The sequence below is a fragment of the Haemaphysalis longicornis genome, unplaced genomic scaffold (genome assembly GCF_048455015.1).
Source record: "Haemaphysalis longicornis isolate Haplotype H1 unplaced genomic scaffold, Haemaphysalis longicornis Haplotype H1 scaffold_4, whole genome shotgun sequence".
NCBI classification, from domain to species: Eukaryota; Metazoa; Arthropoda; class Arachnida; order Ixodida; family Ixodidae; genus Haemaphysalis; species Haemaphysalis longicornis.
In genome coordinates, this window is record NW_027526361.1 from 54,315,223 (window position 1) to 54,322,558 (window position 7,336).

A 7,336-nucleotide genomic window follows, 5' to 3' on the forward strand; every position below is an offset into this window, starting at 1 on the left:
ATAGTCGAGAAAACTGATTGGTTGTAGGGTTTAACGCGCCGACGCAACGCAGGCGATGAGGCGCGCCGTAGTGGAGGACTCCGGATTAATTTTTAGGCAGTGGCTATTTTGCCGGCAGCCGGCAGATTAGCCTGGGAGAAAAGTTGCCGGCAGTTCCTTCCCATTGGCTGGCCCAGACCGCGTGATTATTCTGCCGGCACATTTCCTCGGGAGCTATTTTGCCGGCTGCCGGCACATTTTCGCGGGTGCTATTTTGCCGGCTGCCGGCACATTTTCACAGTTGCTATTTTGCCGGCAGCCGGCACATTCGCCCGGGAGAAAAGTTGCCGGCAATTCCCCTGCAATGCTGCCCCTGGGCGCTAATGCTGCGGCAGCCGGAGATGTCAACTTTAACCTGCTTTAACGTTGGGGACAAGTTTTCGAGCTTTGCCGAGCTTGAGGAGAAAGATTGGTGCTGTTCAGTGAATTACATCAAGTTATAGAAACGAGTCGTCAAGATTGCGGCGGGCATGTCGAACTTTGACTCAGCCCGACGCGAACTTTGATCACAGACAGTGAATGTTCCTTGGTGTTTCCTTTGTAGAATTTCAAGCAAAGTCGCACAATAAAGAAATGATCAGCCGAAAAACCAAGATTGCATGGCTAGAATTAACCACTGATTATTTCAATGCTAGCTTAAAACACAAACTTCAGTAAAGACAATATTTCTGCATGAAATTATGCAAAGCAGGCAGACGTCCAAAAAACATCTAATTTTGCGTTCATATACCAAACACAATCAGACAGGTTAAAAACACCGACTTATGCACAATCACTACACTGCCAAACTTTAGCTCTCGGCTGCTTGCTGATACGCACACACGGCAAGTGGAAACCAGCACAAATCAAAGTTCGCGTCCGGCTGAGTCAAAGCTCGGCATACCCGCCGCTATCTTGCCGACTCGTATCTACTATAACTTGACGTAATTCACTGAACAGTACCAATCACTCTTCTCCTCAAGCTCACCCGCCGCGGTGGCTCAGTGGCGAAGGCGTTGCGATGCTGAGCACAGGGTCGCGGGTTCGATTCCCGGCAGCGGCGGCCGCTTTTCTGATGGAGGCGAAAAGCAAAAACGCCCGTGTGTATGAGATTTCGGCGCACGTTAAAGATCCCCAGGTTGTCAAAATTAATCGGGAGCCCTCCACTACGGCGCGCCTCATCACCTGCGTTGCGTCGGCGCGTTAAACCCTACAATCAATCAATCAAATCTCCTCAAGCTCGGCAAAGCTCGAAAACTTGTCCCCAACGTCAAAGTTGACATCTCCGCCTGCCGCAGCATTGGCGCACAGAGGCAGCATTGCCGAGGAATTGCCGGCAACTTTTCTCCCGGGTTAATGTGCCGGCTGCCGGCAAAATAGCAACTGTGAAAATGTGCCGGCAGCCGGCAAAATAGCCCCTGCGAAATAATGCCGGCAGCCGGCAAAATAGCCCCCGAGGAAATGTGCCGGCAGAATAATCACGTGGTCTGGGCCAGCCAATGGGGAGGAACTGCCGGCAACTTTTCTCGCAGGCTAATCTGCCGGCTGCCGGCAAAATAGCCACTGCCTAATTTTTACTCCCTGGGTATCTTTCACGTGCACCGAAATCTCGTACACACGGGCGTTTTCGCTTTTCGCCTCCATCAGAAAGGCGGCCGTCGCGGCCGGGAATCGAACCCGCGACCTCGTGCCATTGTCAAGAAAAGAAAAGAATACACTGAAGTTAGGAGAAGCACAAATACATCAAAATTCAGGCGAACACACGCAGGTGTTCAAAAGAGGGAACCAGTCAGGTGGTTGGTCAAGCGAATTATACACACTATGTAAAAATACCACAGTCTCTCGGAAATATGACTGTTGACCTTGGTGGCTCAGCATGCGTATCACATAAGCGACATCGCCACAGACTGTACAAACCAATCAACACAAACACGTCATTGGGTGGCTCACCAGGGTAGTCAAACAGCAAAAATCGAATCGAGAAAGGCGTAATATCCATGTCTTTTCTGAGAGTTCGCTGTCCCAGATAAAGACATCATCTCTGCAATCTACAAAACAGTGATCAATTGTCTCTGGTCGAGAACAGAGCCGACAGTCTGTCGACCAAGCTATAAACAAACACCGGTCTTTCATCCAAGCTTTAACAGGGAGCATGCCAGTGTTAATTTAAAGAAAAATGTTTTAAGACCTGGCGGAACACACATTTTACATACTCCTACACGGTAGAAGCAGTTTGGGTTTAAAGCGAAGCCTTCCTGGTCTCACTGATGGAGGCCATCCCGTCACCAAAAATCAGTGAACACATGCAACCCCAACAACAGCGAACGAATCGGTCATGAAAAAGCAAAGCGTTCCCACCGTCATTGTCGTTAGATGAACGGGCGTTTGAATTTTGTGCAGGCAGTAATTTGAATGCGCGCGCAGTTTGCCGTTCGAACGTTGGTAACCTCTAGGATTCCAATTTTTCCTCTTTCTCCAACCGCTCAGGCCTCACCAAGCGCCCATCTTATATGCGTAGAACCCGCCAGCTGAAGCTAACGCAGCATAGTATGCCGTTTATATAATCACAAATTCTGGACGAACGCCTTCATTCTAGACGCGACTTTGGTAGCTATCCAGAGAACAGGCATACTGAGAAGCGAGCATTATCCTGCTGGGAGACTGGATTGAAAAGCGTCTCTTTCCATCACCCACAGTTGCTTATGATGGATATAATTATTGCGGATGTAATACTTATTTTATCGCTTTCGTGTTCCCTCATTACAAAAAAGCAAGTGTTTGGTATACGTTTTAGTGCGTCATTCTTTTTGCGATCATATATAGAAAACTTTAGGAAACTTTTTTTAGGTCTAAGGCCAGCAGTGCTGTAGTGTCTACCTTGCTAGTCGGCTGGATGACCTTGTTCGATAACTGCAGCAAGATATCTTGAGTGGACAGTTTTGGGCGAAACCCTACCATTTCACACGGCAGCGCATTGGTTTGGTTTACATGTTGAGTAATGCGAGCTAATATGATATGCTCGAGCACTTTGCCAACACAGGACGTTAATGAAATCGGTCTCAGGTTTTCTAAGGCGATGAGCTTGCCTGGCTTCGGGATAAAAGAGATTTTTGCCGATTTCCATTCCTTAGGTAGTTCGCCCTTACGCCAATAGTAATTGTAGTAAGCTGTTAAGTCTGCGATAGATGAATCATCCAGATTGCGGAGAATCTTGTTAGTTATGGAATCCGGGCCCGGTGCTGAGCCAGGTCTGATGTTCTGGATAGCATTCCTAACTTCTGCCTCGGTGATGTGACGATGAATGATCGTGGTAAAGTGAAAGGAAAAAAATTAGCAGTGGCTTAGCGATCGGCTACGCCAGGGTATACGTAGCGTGAGCTAAGGTTCAGCTGGTTATTCTTAGGTTTCGTGGTTGCCTAGGATTAGCTGATTGTCATGCTTACTGCTGCTGAAACGATTTCCAATCCAATCCAATCCAGCCCAATCCAGCCCAGTCACTGCTTCTCCCGCATGAGCAGCACGGCTCTCCAGGAGCCACGCGAAACGGCTATCAAGCGGCTCCGACGCAGTGACAGACTTGGCTACTTCGCAACGGAGCCGACAGCTGGGCACGCGCCGGCGCCAGTGCGTCTGCCGCGGCTATGACGTCACTTCTCTGGAATGCGCAGACTGGCGAATGTGGAGACCAAATTCTCCACACACCCGTACTACAATTGGATTGGATTTCCAATCCAATCCAATTCAATCCAATCCAATCCCAATCCCAATTCCAATCTAATCATATCCAATCCAATCCAGTCCAAGTCAAGCCAAGCCAAGCCAATCCCATCTCATGCTCTTCGCGCTTGCGCAATACGGCCCTTCACGGCCCACGCGAAACTGCTCAACCTCGGCCAGTGTAGCTTACGCTACAAAAACGCTATCCGTGGCTGGAATAGAACCTGGGTCCCTCGCCTTATGAAGCCGGCGGCTATCCAGTTGTTCCATTTCGACGTAGTCGAAACGAACGCCAAGCAGCAGGTGCCGATTCGCGCAGTACAATATAGATGAGCAACGCTGCCGCTTCGTGGTACTTCGAGCCAGCATGTGGCTAATTTACCTGTTTATTCAAGGACGTTTTCATTACCCTATTCAAGTTTCTCAGCTGTATTGTGCGTCGCCTGCTCTCTTCGTGATGGTGCTTACGGCTGGCTCATTGTCGCTAACAAACCCCTGCGCCTGGCACAATATTTGTTCTGCTTTTGAACAGTTTTTTGTTGCTTTCCGGTGATATTGAACTTAACCCAAGTACATTTTAAATAGAAGTATTGATGAGCCACCGAAACGGTCAGACCGAAATCGTGACCAGGTTAGATGCTATTGAATATAGGATAGCAAACCATTAAGGTATGATTGCGGGAAAAAAATGACAGCCTTGGAATAAGTAAAGGGAAAGTTAGAAATCTGTTCTCAGCGCATGAAGCTGCAATTACGAGTCCGGAAAAACTATTGAAATATTTCCAGAATAGCAGCGTCGACCAAAAAACTTGAAGCCACGGACAAAATCATTATTTTGCGAATTGATAACAAAGCAGAACATGGGCGCAATCCCAGGAATTTGTTCAACATTCGTTTTCGCCAAGTTTGAATTGGAAGTTATGAAGGGCACACCTCAACGGTCTCTGCAGTGAACAAAAAAAAAAGATGGTTATGGTTAACTTCGCCATGTATAAAGAAATAAAAAAAATGTGTAACGCTCCAAATTTTAAAATAAGCATCACCTAGGAGGGTGCAAGAGACTGTGGAATAACATCAAAGTGAACAAAAGCGAGAACAAACGTAAGTTTTTTTACTTTTACAGGCTTCCGCTTGGTCAAAATACATTCGTATGGTACGCTGCGAAGACTATAGTTGCTCCATAACGAAAAAAATGACGTTTCTCTCAAAGAACACCAGGACTTGTTTCCATAATTTAAGTTTAATTAAATTGTGGAAATGTAACGAATAAGACCGAAGAATATTCAGGACGAATCGAGTCAGTGCAGCTTGACATAGTTAAGGGCACTAAAGCGTTTCTGTACCCTGTTATCGGAACCTGTTAAGCGCCCCGGAGAGAGTTTATTGCTTGCCGTAAAGATAGGTCGTGTTATGGTGGGGCTGTGGTTTTTCGTGCGCGTAGCTGTTGAAAATCTGCTACGCTATACATCGATCGCCTGTGTGGTGCTGTGTGGTGCTCGATTACCCTAGATGATATTTTATCGTTCGCAGTTGGTTCACTTTACTCGCAGCCGAAGTGGAAGAATACACCGCAATCGCTGAATTAAATTGTCTTGAACGTTTCAAACTGGAATTTTGTTTTTGCTGATGATTTTATTTGGCCAGAACTAGAATGGCATGATAAAATATGGGAACGTGTCTCTGGGGCCGCTAGAACATCCAACTAGAGAACATAATTGACAACTTCCGTCCTACACGCTCTATCACTTGCCGTTTCAACCACCTGCATTCAAATTGGCCAAGTTTAGCGATTAGAATAATATTATTTTAGGCACCAGTGACAACATGACTATTTTCGAAGAAGTGAAAAAAAAAATACAGGAGGAAGCCAATGAGTATTGCCATAAGAAATGTTTGTGTATATAGTAAGGGTGATTATTCAAAAATCCATCAACAATTTGCCTGCGTTCGAGTGTCTCGCTGATAGCTATTGTGGCAAAGATTTATGCCTTAAATCTAGGGTTAAGTTTCCAGCTCTTGTGGATACGCATATACTTGCCCAACAAGCGTACACCACTAAACTCAGGAAGCCATGGATGACGTAGATTATGCTGAAATTGTTTAATAAAAGAAAGGGAGTTCACAAAGAAAACCGGATGCAGTAACATAATTGAAGAATTACTGGCATTAACGCAGCAGTAGTAAAGTCACAAAGGAAATTACTTGACGCGCTGAATGATACGATAAAAACTTAAACCACTTTGTTCTGTCATCATTTTAAGGAATGTGACTATGAATATGTCGGAATTAGAGAAGACATTTTTCATAATAAGGTTGTAGTTGACAAGGATGCCGAAGCCCCTGTTTAAACAACTATTCCCATTACCCACTATTACGTAAGCATGGAATTCCATCTGATCACACATGTACATTTCCAGTGGTCCCACAAGTTCTCGGATTGCACTGTGTTCCGAACTGATGCACCACACACTTCGCATAATTTACTCAGTAACTTTTGACGAGTGCTTTACGTGCTGATTGGAAAATTTCTCGCGTTTTTCGAGTTCATACGAGTTCCTTCAAAAAATCCGTAACGAATTGCCGACCCACCCTATTAACACCAGTATACTCTAAAATATTTGAACTCATCTTTCTTGAAAGCATAGTTGAAACGTCTTACATATGATAAGAGATTAGTGAATCAGCAGCGTGGTTTTCGCGAAAAAGTTTTCTTTCCCGAACCAATGTGCTGAGTTCTTGCACGAGCTAGCTTCACATGTTCATGAAGAGAGGCAGGCATATTCTATCCTTTAAGATTCCCAAAAATATTCCCGACACGTTTCCGCCCTCCGCTCTCCTTGCTGTGCTTCAGCAGGTAAATTTCGAACAGAATTTAGTGTACTTTCTAACCCGAATAACAAATTGCTTCTTTGAGGCGTCACTCCGTGCTGCTGAATGATAACTGTTCGTACTGTGCTGTGTTTCATCGGGCTTGCCGCAAGGCTCCGTTTTGAGACCGCTCTTATTCCTTATTTTTATCGGGATATTTCTGTGGGTATTTTTGGTGCACATGTTTATTTTCCGATTATTGTGTTTCATATCCACAGCTTCGAAACGAAGATGACAATTTCAGGATAATATGAATCGCATTGCACCACAGTGCGTTATGATGAATATTGTTTTGATTGAGACTCTGCCTAAAATATTTTTTTGCGCGCAATTTTACCTATTATAACGTGAGGGCTGTGTTTGAGTCCAGTTGTCCTTTTTAAACTGTCGTGTCGCCAGAAATGCCTTCTCCAGGGTTAATCAACCAAAGCAATTCATTTATTTAAAAGTGACAAGGGGGATTTGTGCGGTTAAGAACGTTTCAGACTTAAGCTGAAAATTCCACCCCAGACGTGTATTTGGCGTCGGGACAGCCAGGCATGATCAATATGTGCAATAGACTAAATCTACTGGTGCAGCATTAAGAATTGGAGCATTAAGAACAGCCGAGGCCATTACAGCGCTGCAGAGCTCGTGCCTCCGTATTTACCATACAAAGCAAACACTACAAGCTTCGTCCCATTCTTACCCGCGCATAGTAATCCCCCAGACTGGGAAAATAAAGCAATCGGCA